This window comes from Opisthocomus hoazin, chromosome 17, assembly GCF_030867145.1.
Source record: "Opisthocomus hoazin isolate bOpiHoa1 chromosome 17, bOpiHoa1.hap1, whole genome shotgun sequence".
NCBI lineage: Eukaryota > Metazoa > Chordata > Aves > Opisthocomiformes > Opisthocomidae > Opisthocomus > Opisthocomus hoazin.
Window position 1 is genome coordinate 15,134,986 of NC_134430.1, and position 23,222 is coordinate 15,158,207.

Genomic DNA, 23,222 nt, shown 5'->3' on the forward strand with positions numbered 1-23,222 from the left:
GGAATGGTGGTGTCCCTGCCAGGCTCCTATCACAGCCCTGCTCCGAAAGTGCGAACGTCTGCAGATAGCTGGCAGCCAGAAGGGGCTATCCTGGAAAGCTGTTGCTCAGCCTCATCTGCCAATGGCAGTGCTCGCACAGAGGCACAGAGAATGGGGCTGCTTGCTTGTCTTGCCACCTCAAACTTCAAACGTAGCCTGGGAAAGTTGGTGTCCCAGCCAGGCTCCTTTCGCAGCCCTGCTCCGAAAGTGCGAACGTCTGCAGATAGCTGGCAGCCAGAAGGTGCTAGACTGGAAAGCTGTTGCTCAGCCTCATCTGCCCATGGCACTGCTCGCACAGAGGCACAGAGAATGGGGCTGCTTGCTTGTCTTGCCACCTCAAACTTCAAACGCATGCTGGGAAAGATGGTGTCCCTGCCAGGCTCCTATCACAGCCCTGCTCTTGAAATGCGGACTTCTGCAGATAGCTGGCAGCCAGAAGGGGCTAGCCTGGAAAGCTGTTGCTCAGCCTCATCTGCCCATGGCACTGTTCGCATAGAGGCACAGAGAATGGGGCTGCTTGCTTATCTTGCCACTTGAAACTTCAAACGCATGCTGGGAATGGTGGTGTCCCTGCCAGCCTCCTATCACAGCCCTGCTCCGAAAGTGCGAACATCTGCAGATAGCTGGCAGCCAGAAGTGGCTATCCTGGAAAGCTGTTGCTCAGCCTCATCTGCGCATGGCAGTGCTCGCACAGAGGCACAGAGAATGGGGCTGCTTGCTTGTCTTGCCACCTCAAACTTCAAACGTAGCCTGGGAATGGTGTTGTCCCAGCCAGGCTCCTTTCGCAGCCCTGCTCCGAAAGTGCGAACGTCTGCAGATAGCTGGCAGCCAGAAGGGGCTAGCCTGGAAAGCTGTTACTAAGCCTCATCTGCCCATGGCAGTGCTCGCACAGAGGCACAGAGAATGGGGCTGCTTGCTTGTCTTGCCACCTCAAACTTCAAACGTAGCCTGGGAAAGATGGTGTACCTGCTAGGCTCCTTTCGCAGCCCTGCTCTTGAAATGCGGACTTCTGCAGATAGCTGGCAGCCAGAAGGGGCTAGCCTGGAAAGCTGATGCTCAGCCTCATCTGCCCATGGCACTGTTCGCATAGAGGCACAGAGAATGGGGCTGCTTGCTTATCTTGCCACTTGAAACTTCAAACGCATGCTGGGAATGGTGGTGTCCCTGCCAGGCTCCTATCAGAGCCCTGCTCCGAAAGTGCGAACGTCTGCAGATAGCTGGCAGCCAGAAGGGGCTAGCCTGGAAAGCTGTTGCTCAGCCTCATCTGCGCATGGCAGTGCTCGCACAGAGGCACAGAGAATGGGGCTGCTTGCTTGTCTTGCCACCTCAAACTTCAAACGTAGCCTGGGAAATTTGGTGTCCCTGCCAGGCTCCTTTCGCAGCCCTGCTCCGAAAGTGCGAACGTCTGCAGATAGCTGGCAGCCAGAAGGTGCTAGACTGGAAAGTTGTTGCTCAGCCTCATCTGCCCATGGCACTGCTCGCACAGAGGCACAGAGAATGGGGCTGCTTGCTTGTCTTGCCACCTCAAACTTCAAACGTAGCCTGGGAAAGATGGTGTACCTGCTAGGCTCCTTTCGCAGCCCTGCTCTTGAAATGCGGACTTCTGCAGATAGCTGGCAGCCAGAAGGGGCTAGCCTGGAAAGCTGATGCTCAGCCTCATCTGCCCATGGCACTGTTCGCATAGAGGCACAGAGAATGGGGCTGCTTGCTTATCTTGCCACTTGAAACTTCAAACGCATGCTGGGAATGGTGGTGTCCCTGCCAGGCTCCTATCAGAGCCCTGCTCCGAAAGTGCGAACGTCTGCAGATAGCTGCAGCCAGAAGGGGCTAGCCTGGAAAGCTGTTGCTCAGCCTCATCTGAAAATGGCAGTGCTCGCACAGAGGCACAGAGAATGGGGCTGCTTGCTTGTCTTGCCACCTCAAACTTCAAACGTAGCCTGGGAAATTTGGTGTCCCAGCCAGGCTCCTTTCGCAGCCCTGCTCCGAAAGTGCGAACGTCTGCAGATAGCTGGCAGCCAGAAGGTGCTAGACTGGAAAGTTGTTGCTCAGCCTCATCTGCCCATGGCACTGCTCGCACAGAGGCACAGAGAATGGGGCTGCTTGCTTGTCTTGCCACCTCAAACTTCAAACGCATGCTGGGAAAGATGGTGTCCCTGCCAGGCTCCTATCACAGCCCTGCTCTTGAAATGCGGACTTCTGCAGATAGCTGGCAGCCAGAAGGGGCTATCCTGGAAAGCTGTTGCTCAGCCTCATCTGCCCATGGCACTGTTCGCATAGAGGCACAGAGAATGGGGCTGCTTGCTTATCTTGCCACTTGAAACTTCAAACGCATGCTGGGAATGGTGGTGTCCCTGCCAGGCTCCTATCACAGCCCTGCTCCGAAAGTGCGAACGTCTGCAGATAGCTGGCAGCCAGAAGGGGCTATCCTGGAAAGCTGTTTCTCAGCCTCATCTGGCCATGGCAGTGCTCGCACAGAGGCACAGAGAACGGGGCTGCTTGCTTGTCTTGCCACCTCAAACTTCAAAAGTAGCCAGGGAAAGATGGTGTACCTCCTAGGCTCCTTTCGCAGCCCTGCTCTTGAAATGCGAACGTCTGCAGATAGCTGGCAGGCAGAAGGGGCTATCCTGGAAAGTTGTTGCTCAGCCTCATCTGCCCATGGCACTGCTCGCACAGAGGCACAGAGAATGGGGCTGCTTGCTTGTCTTGCCACCTCAAAATTCAAACGTAGCCTGGGAAAGATGGTGTACCTGCTAGGCTCCTTTCGCAGCCCTGCTCTTGAAATGCGAACGTCTGCAGATAGCTGGCAGCCAGAAGGGGCTATCCTGGAAAGCTGTTGCTCAGCCTCATCTGCCCATGGCAGTGCTCGCACAGAGGCACAGAGAATGGGGCTGCTTGCTTGTCTTGCCACCTCAAACTTCAAACGTAGCCTGGGAAAGATGGTGTACCTGCTAGGCTCCTTTCGCAGCCCTGCTCTTGAAATGCGGACTTCTGCAGATAGCTGGCAGCCAGAAGGGGCTATCCTGGAAAGCTGTTGCTCAGCCTCATCTGCCCATGGCACTGTTCGCATAGAGGCACAGAGAATGGGGCTGCTTGCTTATCTTGCCACTTGAAACTTCAAACGCATGCTGGGAATGGTGGTGTCCCTGCCAGGCTCCTATCACAGCCCTGCTCCGAAAGTGCGAACGTCTGCAGATAGCTGGCAGCCAGAAGGGGCTATCCTGGAAAGCTGTTGCTCAGCCTCATCTGCCAATGGCAGTGCTCGCACAGAGGCACAGAGAATGGGGCTGCTTGCTTGTCTTGCCACCTCAAACTTCAAACGTAGCCTGGGAAAGTTGGTGTCCCAGCCAGGCTCCTTTCGCAGCCCTGCTCCGAAAGTGCGAACGTCTGCAGATAGCTGGCAGCCAGAAGGTGCTAGACTGGAAAGCTGTTGCTCAGCCTCATCTGCCCATGGCACTGCTCGCACAGAGGCACAGAGAATGGGGCTGCTTGCTTGTCTTGCCACCTCAAACTTCAAACGCATGCTGGGAAAGATGGTGTCCCTGACAGGCTCCTATCACAGCCCTGCTCTTGAAATGCGGACTTCTGCAGATAGCTGGCAGCCAGAAGGGGCTAGCCTGGAAAGCTGTTGCTCAGCCTCATCTGCCCATGGCACTGTTCGCATAGAGGCACAGAGAATGGGGCTGCTTGCTTATCTTGCCACTTGAAACTTCAAACGCATGCTGGGAATGGTGGTGTCCCTGCCAGGCTCCTATCACAGCCCTGCTCCGAAAGTGCGAACGTCTGCAGATAGCTGTCAGCCAGAAGGGGCTATCCTGGAAAGCTGTTTCTCAGCCTCATCTGGCCATGGCAGTGCTCGCACAGAGGCACAGAGAATGGGGCTGCTTGCTTGTCTTGCCACTTGAAACTTCAAACGTAGTCTGGGAATGGTGGTGTCCCAGCCAGGCTCCTTTCGCAGCCCTGCTCCGAAAGTGCGAACGTCTGCAGATAGCTGGCAGCCAGAAGGTGCTAGCCTGAAAGCTGTTGCTCAGCCTCATCTGCCCATGGCAGTGCTCGCACAGAGGCACAGACAATAGGGCTGCTTGCTTATCTTGCCACCTCAAACTTCAAATGTAGCCTGGGAAAGATGGTGTACCTGCTAGGCTGCTTTCGCAGCCCTGCTCTTGAAATGCGAACGTCTGCAGATAGCTGGCAGCCAGAAGGGGCTAGCCTGGAAAGCTGTTGCTCAGCCTCATCTGCCCATGGCACTGCTCGCACAGAGGCACAGAGAATGGGGCTGCTTGCTTGTCTTGTCACCTCAAACTTCAAACGTAGCCTCGGAAAGATGGTGTACCTGCTAGGCTGCTTTCGCAGCCCTGCTCTTGAAATGCGGACTTCTGCAGATAGCTGGCAGCCAGAAGGGGCTAGCCTGGAAAGCTGTTGCTCAGCCTCATCTGCCCATGGCACTGTTCGCATAGAGGCACAGAGAATGGGGCTGCTTGCTTATCTTGCCACTTGAAACTTCAAACGCATGCTGGGAATGGTGGTGTCCCTGCCAGGCTCCTATCACAGCCCTGCTCCGAAAGTGCGAACGTCTGCAGATAGCTGGCAGCCAGAAGGGGCTATCCTGGAAACCTGTTGCTCAGCCTCATCTGCCAATGGCAGTGCTCGCACAGAGGCACAGAGAATGGGGCTGCTTGCTTGTCTTGCCACCTCAAACTTCAAACGTAGCCTGGGAAATTTGGTGTCCCAGCCAGGCTCCTTTCGCAGCCCTGCTCCGAAAGTGCGAACGTCTGCAGATAGCTGGCAGCCAGAAGGTGCTAGACTGGAAAGTTGTTGCTCAGCCTCATCTGCCCATGGCACTGCTCGCACAGAGGCACAGAGAATGGGGCTGCTTGCTTGTCTTGCCACCTCAAACTTCAAACGCATGCTGGGAAAGATGGTGTCCCTGCCAGGCTCCTATCACAGCCCTGCTCTTGAAATGCGGACTTCTGCAGATAGCTGGCAGCCAGAAGGGGCTATCCTGGAAAGCTGTTGCTCAGCCTTATCTGCCCATGGCACTGTTCGCATAGAGGCACAGAGAATGGGGCTGCTTGCTTATCTTGCCACTTGAAACTTCAAACGCATGCTGGGAATGGTGGTGTCCCTGCCAGGCTCCTATCACAGCTGCTCCGAAAGTGCGAACTTCTGCAGATAGCTGTCAGCCAGAAGGGGCTATCCTGGAAAGCTGTTGCTCAGCCTCATCTGCCCATGGCACTGCTCGCACAGAGGCACAGAGAATGGGGCTGCTTGCTTGTCTTGCCACCTCAAACTTCAAAAGTAGCCAGGGAAAGATGGTGTACCTCCTAGGCTCCTTTCGCAGCCCTGCTCTTGAAATGCGAACGTCTGCAGATAGCTGGCAGGCAGAAGGGGCTATCCTGGAAAGCTGTTGCTGAGCCTCATCTGCCCATGGCACTGCTCGCACAGAGGCACAGAGAATGGGGCTGCTTGCTTGTCTTGCCACCTCAAACTTCAAACGTAGCCTGGGAAAGATGGTGTACCTGCTAGGCTCCTTTCGCAGCCCTGGTCTTGAAATTGCGAACGTCTGCAGATAGCTGGCAGCCAGAAGGGGCTATCCTGGAAAGCTGTTGCTCAGCCTCATCTGCCCATGGCACTGCTCGCACAGAGGCACAGAGAATGGGGCTGCTTGCTTGTCTTGCCACCTCAAACTTCAAACGTAGCCTGGGAAAGATGGTGTACCTGCTAGGCTCCTTTCGCAGCCCTGCTCTTGAAATGCGGACTTCTGCAGATAGCTGGCAGCCAGAAGGGGCTATCCTGGAAAGCTGTTGCTCAGCCTCATCTGCCCATGGCACTGTTCGCATAGAGGCACAGAGAATGGGGCTGCTTGCTTATCTTGCCACTTGAAACTTCAAACGCATGCTGGGAATGGTGGTGTCCCTGCCAGGCTCCTATCACAGCCCTGCTCCGAAAGTGCGAACGTATGCAGATAGCTGGCAGCCAGAAGGGGCTATCCTGGAAAGCTGTTGCTCAGCCTCATCTGCGCATGGCAGTGCTCGCACAGAGGCACAGAGAATGGGGCTGCTTGCTTGTCTTGCCACTTGAAACTTCAAACGTAGTCTGGGAATGGTGGTGTCCCAGCCAGGCTCCTTTCGCAGCCCTGCTCCGAAAGTGCGAACGTCTGCAGATAGCTGGCAGCCAGAAGGTGCTAGACTGAAAAGCTGTTGCTCAGCCTCATGTGCCCATGGCAGTGCTCGCACAGAGGCACAGACAATAGGGCTGCTTGCTTGTCTTGCTACCTCAAACTTCAAATGTAGCCTGGGAAAGATGGTGTACCTGCTAGGCTGCTTTCGCAGTCCTGCTCTTGAAATGCGAACGTCTGCAGATAGCTGGCAGCCAGAAGGGGCTAGCCTGGAAAGCTGTTGCTCAGCCTCATCTGCCCATGGCACTGTTCGCATAGAGGCACAGAGAAAGGGGCTGCTTGCTTATCTTGCCACTTGAAACTTCAAACGCATGGTGGGAATGGTGGTGTCCCTGCCAGGCTCCTATCACAGCCCTGCTCCGAAAGTGCGAACGTCTACAGATAGCTGACAGCGAGAAGGGGCTATCCTGGAAAGCTGTTGCTCAGCCTCATCTGCCCATGGCACTGCTCGCACAGAGGCACAGAGAATGGGGCTGCTTGCTTGTCTTGCCACCTCAAACTTCAAAAGTAGCCAGGGAAAGATAGTGTACCTCCTAGGCTCCTTTCGCAGCCCTGCTCTTGAAGTGCGAACGTCTGCAGATAGCTGGCAGCCAGAAGGGGCTAGCCTGGAAAGCTGTTGCTCAGCCTCATCTGCCCATGGCACTGCTCGCACAGAGGCACAGAGAATGGGGCTGCTTGCTTGTCTTGCCACCTCAAACTTCAAACGTAGCCTGGGAAAGATGGTGTACCTGCTAGGCTCCTTTCGCAGCCCTGCTCTTGAAATGCGAACGTCTGCAGATAGCTGGCAGCCAGAAGGGGCTATCCTGGAAAGCTGTTGCTCAGCCTCATCTGCCCATGGCACTGCTCGCACAGAGGCACAGAGAATGGGGCTGCTTGCTTGTCTTGCCACCTCAAACTTCAAACGTAGCCTGGGAAAGATGGTGTACCTGCTAGGCTCCTTTCGCAGCCCTGCTCTTGAAATGCGGACTTCTGCAGATAGCTGGCAGCCAGAAGGGGCTATCCTGGAAAGCTGTTGCTCAGCCTCATCTGCCCATGGCACTGTTCGCATAGAGGCACAGAGAATGGGGCTGCTTGCTTATCTTGCCACTTGAAACTTCAAACGCATGCTGGGAATGGTGGTGTCCCTGCCAGGCTCCTATCACAGCCCTGCTCCGAAAGTGCGAACGTCTGCAGATAGCTGGCAGCCAGAAGGGGCTATCCTGGAAAGCTGTTGCTCAGCCTCATCTGCCAATGGCAGTGCTCGCACAGAGGCACAGAGAATGGGGCTGCTTGCTTGTCTTGCCACCTCAAACTTCAAACGTAGCCTGGGAAAGTTGGTGTCCCAGCCAGGCTCCTTTCGCAGCCCTGCTCCGAAAGTGCGAACGTCTGCAGATAGCTGGCAGCCAGAAGGTGCTAGACTGGAAAGCTGTTGCTCAGCCTCATCTGCCCATGGCACTGCTCGCACAGAGGCACAGAGAATGGGGCTGCTTGCTTGTCTTGCCACCTCAAACTTCAAACGCATGCTGGGAAAGATGGTGTCCCTGCCAGGCTCCTATCACAGCCCTGCTCTTGAAATGCGGACTTCTGCAGATAGCTGGCAGCCAGAAGGGGCTAGCCTGGAAAGCTGTTGCTCAGCCTCATCTGCCCATGGCACTGTTCGCATAGAGGCACAGAGAATGGGGCTGCTTGCTTGTCTTGCCACCTCAAACTTCAAACGTAGCCTGGGAAAGATGGTGTACCTGCTAGGCTCCTTTCGCAGCCCTGGTCTTGAAATTGCGAACGTCTGCAGATAGCTGGCAGCCAGAAGGGGCTATCCTGGAAAGCTGTTGCTCAGCCTCATCTGCCCATGGCACTGCTCGCACAGAGGCACAGAGAATGGGGCTGCTTGCTTGTCTTGCCACCTCAAACTTCAAACGTAGCCTGGGAAAGATGGTGTACCTGCTAGGCTCCTTTCGCAGCCCTGCTCTTGAAATGCGGACTTCTGCAGATAGCTGGCAGCCAGAAGGGGCTATCCTGGAAAGCTGTTGCTCAGCCTCATCTGCCCATGGCACTGTTCGCATAGAGGCACAGAGAATGGGGCTGCTTGCTTATCTTGCCACTTGAAACTTCAAACGCATGCTGGGAATGGTGGTGTCCCTGCCAGGCTCCTATCACAGCCCTGCTCCGAAAGTGCGAACGTATGCAGATAGCTGGCAGCCAGAAGGGGCTATCCTGGAAAGCTGTTGCTCAGCCTCATCTGCGCATGGCAGTGCTCGCACAGAGGCACAGAGAATGGGGCTGCTTGCTTGTCTTGCCACTTGAAACTTCAAACGTAGTCTGGGAATGGTGGTGTCCCAGCCAGGCTCCTTTCGCAGCCCTGCTCCGAAAGTGCGAACGTCTGCAGATAGCTGGCAGCCAGAAGGTGCTAGACTGAAAAGCTGTTGCTCAGCCTCATGTGCCCATGGCAGTGCTCGCACAGAGGCACAGACAATAGGGCTGCTTGCTTGTCTTGCCACCTCAAACTTCAAATGTAGCCTGGGAAAGATGGTGTAGCTGCTAGGCTGCTTTCGCAGTCCTGCTCTTGAAATGCGAACGTCTGCAGATAGCTGGCAGCCAGAAGGGGCTAGCCTGGAAAGCTGTTGCTCAGCCTCATCTGCCCATGGCACTGTTCGCATAGAGGCACAGAGAAAGGGGCTGCTTGCTTATCTTGCCACTTGAAACTTCAAACGCATGCTGGGAATGGTGGTGTCCCTGCCAGGCTCCTATCACAGCCCTGCTCCGAAAGTGCGAACGTCTACAGATAGCTGACAGCGAGAAGGGGCTATCCTGGAAAGCTGTTGCTCAGCCTGATCTGCCCATGGCAGTGCTCGCACAGAGGCACAGAGAATGGGGCTGCTTGCTTGTCTTGCCACCTCAAACTTCAAAAGTAGCCAGGGAAAGATGGTGTACCTCCTAGGCTCCTTTCGCAGCCCTGCTCTTGAAGTGCGAACGTCTGCAGATAGCTGGCAGCCAGAAGGGGCTAGCCTGGAAAGCTGTTGCTCAGCCTCATCTGCCCATGGCACTGCTCGCACAGAGGCACAGAGAATGGGGCTGCTTGCTTGTCTTGCCACCTCAAACTTCAAACGTAGCCTGGGAAAGATGGTGTACCTGCTAGGCTCCTTTCGCAGCCCTGCTCTTGAAATGCGAACGTCTGCAGATAGCTGGCAGCCAGAAGGGGCTATCCTGGAAAGCTGTTGCTCAGCCTCATCTGCCCATGGCACTGCTCGCACAGAGGCACAGAGAATGGGGCTGCTTGCTTGTCTTGCCACCTCAAACTTCAAACGTAGCCTGGGAAAGATGGTGTACCTGCTAGGCTCCTTTCGCAGCCCTGCTCTTGAAATGCGGACTTCTGCAGATAGCTGGCAGCCAGAAGGGGCTATCCTGGAAAGCTGTTGCTCAGCCTCATCTGCCCATGGCACTGCTCGCACAGAGGCACAGAGAATGGGGCTGCTTGCTTGTCTTGCCACCTCAAACTTCAAACGCATGCTGGGAAAGATGGTGTCCCTGCCAGGCTCCTATCACAGCCCTGCTCTTGAAATGCGGACTTCTGCAGATAGCTGGCAGCCAGAAGGGGCTAGCCTGGAAAGCTGTTGCTCAGCCTCATCTGCCCATGGCACTGTTCGCATAGAGGCACAGAGAATGGGGCTGCTTGCTTATCTTGCCACTTGAAACTTCAAACGCATGCTGGGAATGGTGGTGTCCCTGCCAGGCTCCTATCACAGCCCTGCTCCGAAAGTGCGAACGTCTGCAGATAGCTGGCAGCCAGAAGGGGCTATCCTGGAAAGCTGTTGCTCAGCCTCATCTGCGCATGGCAGTGCTCGCACAGAGGCACAGAGAATGGGGCTGCTTGCTTGTCTTGCCACTTGAAACTTCAAACGTAGTCTGGGAATGGTGGTGTCCCAGCCAGGCTCCTTTCGCAGCCCTGCTCCGAAAGTGCGAACGTCTGCAGATAGCTGGCAGCCAGAAGGTGCTAGACTGAAAAGCTGTTGCTCAGCCTCATGTGCCCATGGCAGTGCTCGCACAGAGGCACAGACAATAGGGCTGCTTGCTTGTCTTGCCACCTCAAACTTCAAATGTAGCCTGGGAAAGATGGTGTACCTGCTAGGCTGCTTTCGCAGCCCTGCTCTTGAAATGCGAACGTCTGCAGATAGCTGGCAGCCAGAAGGGGCTAGCCTGGAAAGCTGTTGCTCAGCCTCATCTGCCCATGGCACTGTTCGCATAGAGGCACAGAGAAAGGGGCTGCTTGCTTATCTTGCCACTTGAAACTTCAAACGCATGCTGGGAATGGTGGTGTCCCTGCCAGGCTCCTATCACAGCCCTGCTCCGAAAGTGCGAACGTCTACAGATAGCTGACATCGAGAAGGGGCTATCCTGGAAAGCTGTTGCTCAGCCTCATCTGCCCATGGCAGTGCTCGCACAGAGGCACAGAGAATGGGGCTGCTTGCTTGTCTTGACACCTCAAACTTCAAACGTAGCCTGGGAACGGTGGTGTCCCAGCCAGGCTCCTATCACAGCCCTGCTCCGAAAGTGCGAACGTCTGCAGATAGCTGGCAGCCAGAAGGGGCTATCCTGGAAAGCTGTTGCTCAGCCTCATCTGCCAATGGCAGTGCTCGCACAGAGGCACAGAGAATGGGGCTGCTTGCTTGTCTTGCCACCTCAAACTTCAAACGTAGCCTGGGAAAGTTGGTGTCCCAGCCAGGCTCCTTTCGCAGCCCTGCTCCGAAAGTGCGAACGTCTGCAGATAGCTGGCAGCCAGAAGGTGCTAGACTGGAAAGCTGTTGCTCAGCCTCATCTGCGCATGGCAGTGCTCGCACAGAGGCACAGAGAATGGGGCTGCTTGCTTGTCTTGCCACTTGAAACTTCAAACGTAGTCTGGGAATGGTGGTGTCCCAGCCAGGCTCCTTTCGCAGCCCTGCTCCGAAAGTGCGAACGTCTGCAGATAGCTGGCAGCCAGAAGGTGCTAGACTGAAAAGCTGTTGCTCAGCCTCATGTGCCCATGGCAGTGCTCGCACAGAGGCACAGACAATAGGGCTGCTTGCTTGTCTTGCCACCTCAAACTTCAAATGTAGCCTGGGAAAGATGGTGTACCTGCTAGGCTGCTTTCGCAGCCCTGCTCTTGAAATGCGAACGTCTGCAGATAGCTGGCAGCCAGAAGGGGCTAGCCTGGAAAGCTGTTGCTCAGCCTCATCTGCCCATGGCACTGTTCGCATAGAGGCACAGAGAAAGGGGCTGCTTGCTTATCTTGCCACTTGAAACTTCAAACGCATGCTGGGAATGGTGGTGTCCCTGCCAGGCTCCTATCACAGCCCTGCTCCGAAAGTGCGAACGTCTACAGATAGCTGACAGCGAGAAGGGGCTATCCTGGAAAGCTGTTGCTCAGCCTCATCTGCCCATGGCAGTGCTCGCACAGAGGCACAGAGAATGGGGCTGCTTGCTTGTCTTGCCACCTCAAACTTCAAACGTAGCCTGGGAAAGTTGGTGTCCCAGCCAGGCTCCTTTCGCAGCCCTGCTCCGAAAGTGCGAACGTCTGCAGATAGCTGGCAGCCAGAAGGTGCTAGACTGGAAAGCTGTTGCTCAGCCTCATCTGCCCATGGCACTGCTCGCACAGAGGCACAGAGAATGGGGCTGCTTGCTTGTCTTGCCACCTCAAACTTCAAACGCATGCTGGGAAAGATGGTGTCCCTGCCAGGCTCCTATCACAGCCCTGCTCTTGAAATGCGGACTTCTGCAGATAGCTGGCAGCCAGAAGGGGCTAGCCTGGAAAGCTGTTGCTCAGCCTCATCTGCCCATGGCACTGTTCGCATAGAGGCACAGAGAATGGGGCTGCTTGCTTATCTTGCCACTTGAAACTTCAAACGCATGCTGGGAATGGTGGTGTCCCTGCCAGGCTCCTATCACAGCCCTGCTCCGAAAGTGCGAACGTCTGCAGATAGCTGGCAGCCAGAAGGGGCTATCCTGGAAAGCTGTTGCTCAGCCTCATCTGCGCATGGCAGTGCTCGCACAGAGGCACAGAGAATGGGGCTGCTTGCTTGTCTTGCCACTTGAAACTTCAAACGTAGTCTGGGAATGGTGGTGTCCCTGCCAGGCTCCTTTCGCAGCCCTGCTCTTGAAATGCGAACGTCTGCAGATAGCTGGCAGCCAGAAGGTGCTAGACTGAAAAGCTGTTGCTCAGCCTCATGTGCCCATGGCAGTGCTCGCACAGAGGCACAGACAATAGGGCTGCTTGCTTGTCTTGCCACCTCAAACTTCAAATGTAGCCTGGGAAAGATGGTGTACCTGCTAGGCTGCTTTCGCAGCCCTGCTCTTGAAATGCGAACGTCTGCAGATAGCTGGCAGCCAGAAGGGGCTAGCCTGGAAAGCTGTTGCTCAGCCTCATCTGCCCATGGCACTGTTCGCATAGAGGCACAGAGAAAGGGGCTGCTTGCTTATCTTGCCACTTGAAACTTCAAACGCATGCTGGGAATGGTGGTGTCCCTGCCAGGCTCCTATCACAGCCCTGCTCCGAAAGTGCGAACGTCTACAGATAGCTGACAGCGAGAAGGGGCTATCCTGGAAAGCTGTTGCTCAGCCTCATCTGCCCATGGCAGTGCTCGCACAGAGGCACAGAGAATGGGGCTGCTTGCTTGTCTTGACACCTCAAACTTCAAACGTAGCCTGGGAATGGTGGTGTCCCAGCCATGCTCCTTTCGCAGCCCTGCTCTGAAAGTGCGTACGTCTGCAGATAGCTGGCAGCCAGAAGGTGCTAGCCTGGAAAGCTGTTGCTCAGCCTCATCTGCCCATGGCACTGCTCGCACAGAGGCACAGAGAATGGGGCTGCTTGCTTGTCTTGACACCACAAACTTCAAACGTAGCCAGGGAAAGAAGGTGTACCTGCTAGGATCCTTTCGCAGCCCTGCTCTTGAAATGCGAACGTCTGCAGATATATGGCAGCCAGAAGGGGCTAGCCTGGAAAGCTGTTGCTCAGCCTCATCTGCCCATGGCAGTGCTCACACAGAGGCACAGAGAATGGGGCTGCTTGCTTGTCTTGCCACCTCAAACTTCAAACGTAGCCTGGGAAAGTTGGTGTCCCTGCCAGGATCCTTTCGCAGCCCTGCTCCGAAAGTGCGAACGTCTGCAGATAGCTGGCAGCCAGAAGGTGCTAGACTGAAAAGCTGTTGCTCAGCCTCATCTGCCCATGGCACTGCTCGCACAGAGGCACAGAGAATGGGGCTGCTTGCTTGTCTTGCCACCTCAAACTTCAAACGTAGCCTGGGAAAGTTGGTGTCCCAGCCAGGCTCCTTTCGCAGCCCTGCTCCGAAAGTGCGAACGTCTGCAGATAGCTGGCAGGCAGAAGGGGCTAGCCTGGAAAGCTGTTGCTCAGCCTCATCTGCCCATGGCACTGTTCGCATAGAGGCACAGAGAATGGGGCTGCTTGCTTATCTTGCCACTTGAAACTTCAAACGCATGCTGGGAATGGTGGTGTCCCTGCCAGTCTCCTATCACAGCCCTGCTCCGAAAGTGCGAACGTCTACAGATAGCTGGCAGCCAGAAGGGGCTATCCTGGAAAGCTGTTGCTCAGCCTCATCTGCCCATGGCACTGCTCGCACAGAGGCACAGAGAATGGGGCGGCTTGCTTGTCTTGCCACCTCAAACTTCAAACGTAGCCTGGGAAAGTTGGTGTCCCAGCCAGGCTCCTTTCGCAGCCCTGCTCCGAAAGTGCGAACGTCTGCAGATAGCTGGCAGCCAGAAGGGGCTAGACTGGAAAGCTGTTGCTCAGCCTCATCTGCCCATGGCACTGCTCGCACAGAGGCACAGAGAATCGGGCTCCTTGCTTGTCTTGCCACCTCAAACTTCAAACGCATGCTGAGAAATATGGTGTCCCTGCCAGGCTCCTATCACAGCCCTGATCTTGAAATGCGGACTTCTGCAGATAGCTGGCAGCCAGAAGGGGCTATCCTGGAAAGCTGTTGCTCAGCCTCATCTGCCCATGGCAGTGCTCGCACAGAGGCACAGAGAATGGGGCTGCTTGCTTGTCTTGCCACCTCAAACTTCAAACGTAGTCTGGGAATGGTGGTGTCCCAGCCAGGCTCCTTTCGCAGCCCTGCTCCGAAAGTGCGAACGTCTGCAGATAGCTGGCAGCCAGAAGGTGCTAGACTGGAAAGCTGTTGCTCAGCCTCATCTGCCCATGGCACTGCTCGCACAGAGGCACAGAGAATGGGGCTGCTTGCTTGTCTTGCCATCTCAAACTTCAAACGCATGCTGGGAAATATGGTGTCCCTGCCAGGCTCCTATCACAGCCCTGCTCTTGAAATGCGGACTTCTGCAGATAGCTGGCAGCCAGAAGGGACTATCCTGGAAAGCTGTTGCTCAGCCTCATCTGCCCATGGCACTGTTCGCATAGAGGCACAGAGAATGGGGCTGCTTGCTTATCTTGCCACTTGAAACTTCAAACGCATGCTGGGAATGGTGGTGTCCCTGCCAGGCTCCTATCACAGCCCTGCTCCGAAAGTGCGAACGTCTGCAGATAGCTGTCAGCCAGAAGGGGCTATCCTGGAAAGCTGTTGCTCAGCCTCATCTGCCCATGGCACTGCTCGCACAGAGGCACAGAGAATGGGGCTGCTTGCTTGTCTTGCCACCTCAAACTTCAAACGTAGTCTGGGAATGGTGGTGTCCCAGCCAGGCTCCTTTCGCAGCCCTGCTCCGAAAGTGCGAACGTCTGCAGATAGCTGGCAGCCAGAAGGTGCTAGACTGGAAAGCTGTTGCTCAGCCTCATCTGCCCATGGCAGTGCTCGCACAGAGGCACAGAGAATGGGGCTCCTTGCTTGTCTTGCCACCTCAAACTTCAAACGTAGCCTGGGAAAGATGGTGCACCTGCCAGGCTCCTTTCGCAGCCCTGCTCTTGAAATGCGAACGTCTGCAGATAGCTGGCAGCCAGAAGGGGCTAGCCTGGAAAGCTGTTGCTCAGCCTCATCTGCCCATGGCAGTGCTCACACAGAGGCACAGAGAATGGGGCTGCTTGCTTGTCTTGCCACCTCAAACTTCAAACGTAGCCTGGGAATGGTGGTGTCCCAGCCAGGCTCCTTTCGCAGCCCTGCTCCGAAAGTGCGAACGTCTGCAGATAGCTGGCAGCCAGATGGTGCTAGCCTGGAAAGCTGTTGCTCAGCCTCATCTGCCCATGGCACTGCTCGCACAGAGGCACAGAGAATGGGGCTGCTTGCTTGTCTTGCTACCTCAAACTTCAAACGTAGCCTGGGAAAGTTGGTGTCCCAGCCAGGCTCCTTTCGCAGCCCTGCTCCGAAAGTGCGAACGTCTGCAGATAGCTGGCAGCCAGAAGGTGCTAGCCTGGAAAGCTGTTGCTCAGCCTCATCTGCCCATGGCACTGTTCGCACAGAGGCACAGAGAATGGGGCTGCTTGCTTGTCTTGCCACCTCAAACTTCAAACGTAGCCTGGGAATGGTGGTGTCCCAGCCAGACTCCTTTCGCAGCCCTGCTCCGAAAGTGCGAACGTCTGCAGATAGCTGGCAGCCAGAAGGGGCTAGCCTGGAAAGCTGTTGCTCAGCCTCATCTGCCCATGGCACTGCTCGCACAGAGGCACAGAGAATGGGGCTGCTTGCTTGTTCTGCCACCTCAAACTTCAAACGTAGCCTGGGAATGGTGGTGTCCCAGCCAGACTCCTTTCGCAGCCCTGCTCCGAAAGTGTGAACGTCTGCAGATAGCTGGCAGCCAGAAGGTGCTAGACTGGAAAGCTGTTGCTCAGCCTCATCTGCCCATGGCACTGCTCGCAGAGAGGCACAGAGAATGGGGCTGCTTGCTTGTCTTGCCACCTCAAACTTCAAACACATGCTGGGAAAGATGGTGTCCCTGCCAGGCTCCTATCACAGCCCTGCTCTTGAAATGCGGACTTCTGCAGATAGCTGGCAGCCAGAAGGGGCTAGCCTGGAAAGCTGTTGCTCAGCCTCATCTGCGCATGGCAGCGCTCGCATAGAGGCACAGAGAATGAGGCTGCTTGCTTGTCTTGCCACCTCAAACTTCAAACGTAGCCTGGGAATGGTGGTGTCCCTGCCAGGCTCCTTTCGCAGCCCTGCTCCGAAAGTGCGAACGTCTGCAGATAGCTGGCAGGCAGAAGGGGCTAGCCTGGAAAGCTGTTGCTCAGCCTCATCTGCCCATGGCACTGTTCGCATAGAGGCACAGAGAATGGGGCTGCTTGCTTATCTTGCCACTTGAAACTTCAAACGCATGCTGGGAATGGTGGTGTCCCTGCCAGGCTCCTATCACAGCCCTGCTCCGAAAGTGCGAACGTCTGCAGATAGCTGGCAGCCAGAAGGGGCTATCCTGGAAAGCTGTTGCTCAGCCTCATCTGCGCATGGCAGTGCTCGCACAGAGGCACAGAGAATGGGGCTGCTTGCTTGTCTTGCCACTTGAAACTTCAAACGTAGTCTGGGAATGGTGGTGTCCCTGCCAGGCTCCTTTCGCAGCCCTGCTCTTGAAATGCGAACGTCTGCAGATAGCTGGCAGCCAGAAGGTGCTAGACTGAAAAGCTGTTGCTCAGCCTCATGTGCCCATGGCAGTGCTCGCACAGAGGCACAGACAATAGGGCTGCTTGCTTGTCTTGCCACCTCAAACTTCAAATGTAGCCTGGGAAAGATGGTGTACCTGCTAGGCTGCTTTCGCAGCCCTGCTCTTGAAATGCGAACGTCTGCAGATAGCTGGCAGCCAGAAGGGGCTAGCCTGGAAAGCTGTTGCTCAGCCTCATCTGCCCATGGCACTGTTCGCATAGAGGCACAGAGAAAGGGGCTGCTTGCTTATCTTGCCACTTGAAACTTCAAACGCATGCTGGGAATGGTGGTGTCCCTGCCAGGCTCCTATCACAGCCCTGCTCCGAAAGTGCGAACGTCTACAGATAGCTGACAGCGAGAAGGGGCTATCCTGGAAAGCTGTTGCTCAGCCTCATCTGCCCATGGCAGTGCTCGCACAGAGGCACAGAGAATGGGGCTGCTTGCTTGTCTTGACACCTCAAACTTCAAACGTAGCCTGGGAATGGTGGTGTCCCAGCCATGCTCCTTTCGCAGCCCTGCTCTGAAAGTGCGTACGTCTGCAGATAGCTGGCAGCCAGAAGGTGCTAGCCTGGAAAGCTGTTGCTCAGCCTCATCTGCCCATGGCACTGCTCGCACAGAGGCACAGAGAATGGGGCTGCTTGCTTGTCTTGACACCACAAACTTCAAACGTAGCCAGGGAAAGAAGGTGTACCTGCTAGGATCCTTTCGCAGCCCTGCTCTTGAAATGCGAACGTCTGCAGATATATGGCAGCCAGAAGGGGCTAGCCTGGAAAGCTGTTGCTCAGCCTCATCTGCCCATGGCAGTGCTCACACAGAGGCACAGAGAATGGGGCTGCTTGCTTGTCTTGCCACCTCAAACTTCAAACGTAGCCTGGGAAAGTTGGTGTCCCTGCCAGGATCCTTTCGCAGCCCTGCTCCGAAAGTGCGAACGTCTGCAGATAGCTGGCAGCCAGAAGGTGCTAGACTGAAAAGCTGTTGCTCAGCCTCATCTGCCCATGGCACTGCTCGCACAGAGGCACAGAGAATGGGGCTGCTTGCTTGTCTTGCCACCTCAAACTTCAAACGTAGCCTGGGAAAGTTGGTGTCCCAGCCAGGCTCCTTTCGCAGCCCTGCTCCGAAAGTGCGAACGTCTGCAGATAGCTGGCAGGCAGAAGGGGCTAGCCTGGAAAGCTGTTGCTCAGCCTCATCTGCCCATGGCACTGTTCGCATAGAGGCACAGAGAATGGGGCTGCTTGCTTATCTTGCCACTTGAAACTTCAAACGCATGCTGGGAATGGTGGTGTCCCTGCCAGTCTCCTATCACAGCCCTGCTCCGAAAGTGCGAACGTCTACAGATAGCTGGCAGCCAGAAGGGGCTATCCTGGAAAGCTGTTGCTCAGCCTCATCTGCGCATGGCACTGCTCGCACAGAGGCACAGAGAATGGGGCGGCTTGCTTGTCTTGCCACCTCAAACTTCAAACGTAGCCTGGGAAAGTTGGTGTCCCAGCCAGGCTCCTTTCGCAGCCCTGCTCCGAAAGTGCGAACGTCTGCAGATAGCTGGCAGCCAGAAGGGGCTAGACTGGAAAGCTGTTGCTCAGCCTCATCTGCCCATGGCACTGCTCGCACAGAGGCACAGAGAATCGGGCTCCTTGCTTGTCTTGCCACCTCAAACTTCAAACGCATGCTGAGAAATATGGTGTCCCTGCCAGGCTCCTATCACAGCCCTGCTCTTGAAATGCGGACTTCTGCAGATAGCTGGCAGCCAGAAGGGGCTATCCTGGAAAGCTGTTGCTCAGCCTCATCTGCCCATGGCAGTGCTCGCACAGAGGCACAGAGAATGGGGCTGCTTGCTTGTCTTGCCACCTCAAACTTCAAACGTAGTCTGGGAATGGTGGTGTCCCAGCCAGGCTCCTTTCGCAGCCCTGCTCCGAAAGTGCGAACGTCTGCAGATAGCTGGCAGCCAGAAGGTGCTAGACTGGAAAGCTGTTGCTCAGCCTCATCTGCCCATGGCACTGCTCGCACAGAGGCACAGAGAATGGGGCTGCTTGCTTGTCTTGCCATCTCAAACTTCAAACGCATGCTGGGAAATATGGTGTCCCTGCCAGGCTCCTATCACAGCCCTGCTCTTGAAATGCGGACTTCTGCAGATAGCTGGCAGCCAGAAGGGACTATCCTGGAAAGCTGTTGCTCAGCCTCATCTGCCCATGGCACTGTTCGCATAGAGGCACAGAGAATGGGGCTGCTTGCTTATCTTGCCACTTGAAACTTCAAACGCATGCTGGGAATGGTGGTGTCCCTGCCAGGCTCCTATCACAGCCCTGCTCCGAAAGTGCGAACGTCTGCAGATAGCTGTCAGCCAGAAGGGGCTATCCTGGAAAGCTGTTGCTCAGCCTCATCTGCCCATGGCACTGCTCGCACAGAGGCACAGAGAATGGGGCTGCTTGCTTGTCTTGCCACCTCAAACTTCAAACGTAGTCTGGGAATGGTGGTGTCCCAGCCAGGCTCCTTTCGCAGCCCTGCTCCGAAAGTGCGAACGTCTGCAGATAGCTGGCAGCCAGAAGGTGCTAGACTGGAAAGCTGTTGCTCAGCCTCATCTGCCCATGGCAGTGCTCGCACAGAGGCACAGAGAATGGGGCTCCTTGCTTGTCTTGCCACCTCAAACTTCAAACGTAGCCTGGGAAAGATGGTGCACCTGCCAGGCTCCTTTCGCAGCCCTGCTCTTGAAATGCGAACGTCTGCAGATAGCTGGCAGCCAGAAGGGGCTAGCCTGGAAAGCTGTTGCTCAGCCTCATCTGCCCATGGCAGTGCTCACACAGAGGCACAGAGAATGGGGCTGCTTGCTTGTCTTGCCACCTCAAACTTCAAACGTAGCCTGGGAATGGTGGTGTCCCAGCCAGGCTCCTTTCGCAGCCCTGCTCCGAAAGTGCGAACGTCTGCAGATAGCTGGCAGCCAGATGGTGCTAGCCTGGAAAGCTGTTGCTCAGCCTCATCTGCCCATGGCACTGCTCGCACAGAGGCACAGAGAATGGGGCTGCTTGCTTGTCTTGCTACCTCAAACTTCAAACGTAGCCTGGGAAAGTTGGTGTCCCAGCCAGGCTCCTTTCGCAGCCCTGCTCCGAAAGTGCGAACGTCTGCAGATAGCTGGCAGCCAGAAGGTGCTAGCCTGGAAAGCTGTTGCTCAGCCTCATCTGCCCATGGCACTGTTCGCACAGAGGCACAGAGAATGGGGCTGCTTGCTTGTCTTGCCACCTCAAACTTCAAACGTAGCCTGGGAATGGTGGTGTCCCAGCCAGACTCCTTTCGCAGCCCTGCTCCGAAAGTGCGAACGTCTGCAGATAGCTGGCAGCCAGAAGGGGCTAGCCTGGAAAGCTGTTGCTCAGCCTCATCTGCCCATGGCACTGCTCGCACAGAGGCACAGAGAATGGGGCTGCTTGCTTGTTCTGCCACCTCAAACTTCAAACGTAGCCTGGGAATGGTGGTGTCCCAGCCAGACTCCTTTCGCAGCCCTGCTCCGAAAGTGTGAACGTCTGCAGATAGCTGGCAGCCAGAAGGTGCTAGACTGGAAAGCTGTTGCTCAGCCTCATCTGCCCATGGCACTGCTCGCAGAGAGGCACAGAGAATGGGGCTGCTTGCTTGTCTTGCCACCTCAAACTTCAAACACATGCTGGGAAAGATGGTGTCCCTGCCAGGCTCCTATCACAGCCCTGCTCTTGAAATGCGGACTTCTGCAGATAGCTGGCAGCCAGAAGGGGCTAGCCTGGAAAGCTGTTGCTCAGCCTCATCTGCGCATGGCAGCGCTCGCATAGAGGCACAGAGAATGAGGCTGCTTGCTTGTCTTGCCACCTCAAACTTCAAACGTAGCCTGGGAATGGTGGTGTCCCTGCCAGGCTCCTTTCGCAGCCCTGCTCCGAAAGTGCGAACGTCTGCAGATAGCTGGCAGGCAGAAGGGGCTAGCCTGGAAAGCTGTTGCTCAGCCTCATCTGCCCATGGCACTGCTCGCACAGAGGCACAGAGAATGGGGCTGCTTGCTTGTCTTGCCACCTCAAACTTCAAACGTAGCCTGGGAAAGATGGTGTACCTGCTAGGCTCCTTTCGCAGCCCTGCTCTTGAAATGCGGACTTCTGCAGATAGCTGGCAGCCAGAAGGGGCTAGCCTGGAAAGCTGTTGCTCAGCCTCATCTGCCCATGGCACTGTTCGCATAGAGGCACAGAGAATGGGGCTGCTTGCTTATCTTGTCACTTGAAACTTCAAACGCATGCTGGGAATGGTGGTGTCCCTGCCAGGCTCCTATCACAGCCCTGCTCCGAAAGTGCGAACGTCTGCAGATAGCTGGCAGCCAGAAGGGGCTAGCCTGGAAAGCTGTTGCTCAGCCTCATCTGCCAATGGCAGTGCTCGCACAGAGGCACAGAGAATGGGGCGGCTTGCTTGTCTTGCCACCTCAAACTTCAAACGTAGCCTGGGAAAGTTGGTGTCCCAGCCAGGCTCCTATCGCAGCCCTGCTCCGAAAGTGCGAACGTCTGCAGATAGCTGGCAGCCAGAAGGTGCTAGACTGGAAAGCTGTTGCTCAGCCTCATCTGCCCATGGCACTGCTCGCACAGAGGCACAGAGAATGGGGCTGCTTGCTTGTCTTGCCACCTCAAACTTCAAACGCATGCTGGGAAAGATGGTGTCCCTGCCAGGCTCCTATCACAGCCCTGCTCTTGAAATGCGGACTTCTGCAGATAGCTGGCAGCCAGAAGGGGCTAGCCTGGAAAGCTGTTGCTCAGCCTCATCTGCCCATGGCACTGTTCGCACAGAGGCACAGAGAATGGGGCTGCTTGCTTATCTTGCCACTTGAAACTTCAAACGCATGCTGGGAATGGTGGTGTCCCTGCCAGGCTCCTATCACAGCCCTGCTCCGAAAGTGCGAACGTCTGCAGATAGCTGGCAGCCAGAAGGTGCTAGCCTGGAAAGCTGTTGCTCAGCCTCCTCTGCCCATGGCAGTGCTCACACAGAGGCACAGAGAATGGGGCTGCTTGCTTGTCTTGCCACCTCAAACTTCAAAAGTAGCCAGGGAAAGATGGTGTACCTCCTAGGCTCCTTTCGCAGCCCTGCTCTTGAAATGCGAACGTCTGCAGATAGCTGGCAGGCAGAAGGGGCTATCCTGGAAAGCTGTTGCTCAGCCTCATCTGCCCATGGCACTGCTCGCACAGAGGCACAGAGAATGGGGCTGCTTGCTTGTCTTGCCACCTCAAACTTCAAACGTAGCCTGGGAAAGATGGTGTACCTGCTAGGCTCCTTTCGCAGCCCTGCTCTTGAAATGCGAACTTCTACAGATAGCTGGCAGCCAGAAGGGGCTATCCTGGAAAGCTGTTGCTCAGCCTCATCTGCCCATGGCAGTGCTCGCACAGAGGCACAGAGAATGGGGCTGCTTGCTTGTCTTGCCACCTCAAACTTCAAACGTAGCCTCGGAGAGATGGTGTACCTGCTAGGCTCCTTTCGCAGTCCTGCTCTTGAAATGCGAACGTCTGCAGATAGCTGGCAGCCAGAAGGGGCTAGCCTGGAAAGCTGTTGCTCAGCCTCATCTGCCCATGGCACTGTTCGCATAGAGGCACAGAGAATGAGGCTGCTTGCTTATCTTGCCACTTGAAACTTCAAACGCATGCTGGGAATGGTGGTGTCCCTGCCAGGCTCCTATCACAGCCCTGCTCCGAAAGTGCGAACGTCTGCAGATAGCTGGCAGCCAGAAGGGGCTATCCTGGAAAGCTGTTGCTCAGCCTCATCTGCCCATGGCAGTGCTCGCACAGAGGCACAGAGAATGGGGCTGCTTGCTTGTCTTGCCACCTGAAACTTCAAACGTAGCCTGGGAAAGTTGGTGTCCCAGCCAGGCTCCTTTCGCAGCCCTGCTCCGAAAGCGCGAACGTCTGCAGATAGCTGGCAGCCAGAAGGTGCTAGACTGGAAAGCTGTTGCTCAGCCTCATCTGCCCATGGCACTGCTCGCACAGAGGCACAGAGAATGGGGCTCCTTGCTTGTCTTGCCACCTCAAACTTCAAACGCATGCTGAGAAATATGGTGTCCCTGCCAGGCTCCTATCACAGCCCTGCTCTTGAAATGCGGACTTCTGCGGATAGCTGGCAGCCAGAAGGGGCTATCCTGGAAAGCTGTTGCTCAGCCTCATCTGCCCATGGCAGTGCTCGCACAGAGGCACAGAGAATGGGGCTGCTTGCTTGTCTTGCCACCTCAAACTTCAAACGTAGTCTGGGAATGGTGGTGTCCCAGCCAGGCTCCTTTCGCAGCCCTGCTCCGAAAGTGCGAACGTCTGCAGATAGCTGGCAGCCAGAAGGTGCTAGACTGGAAAGCTGTTGCTCAGCCTCATCTGCCCATGGCACTGCTCGCAGAGAGGCACAGAGAATGGGGCTGCTTGCTTGTCTTGCCATCTCAAACTTCAAACGCATGCTGGGAAATATGGTGTCCCTGCCAGGCTCCTATCACAGCCCTGCTCTTGAAATGCGGACTT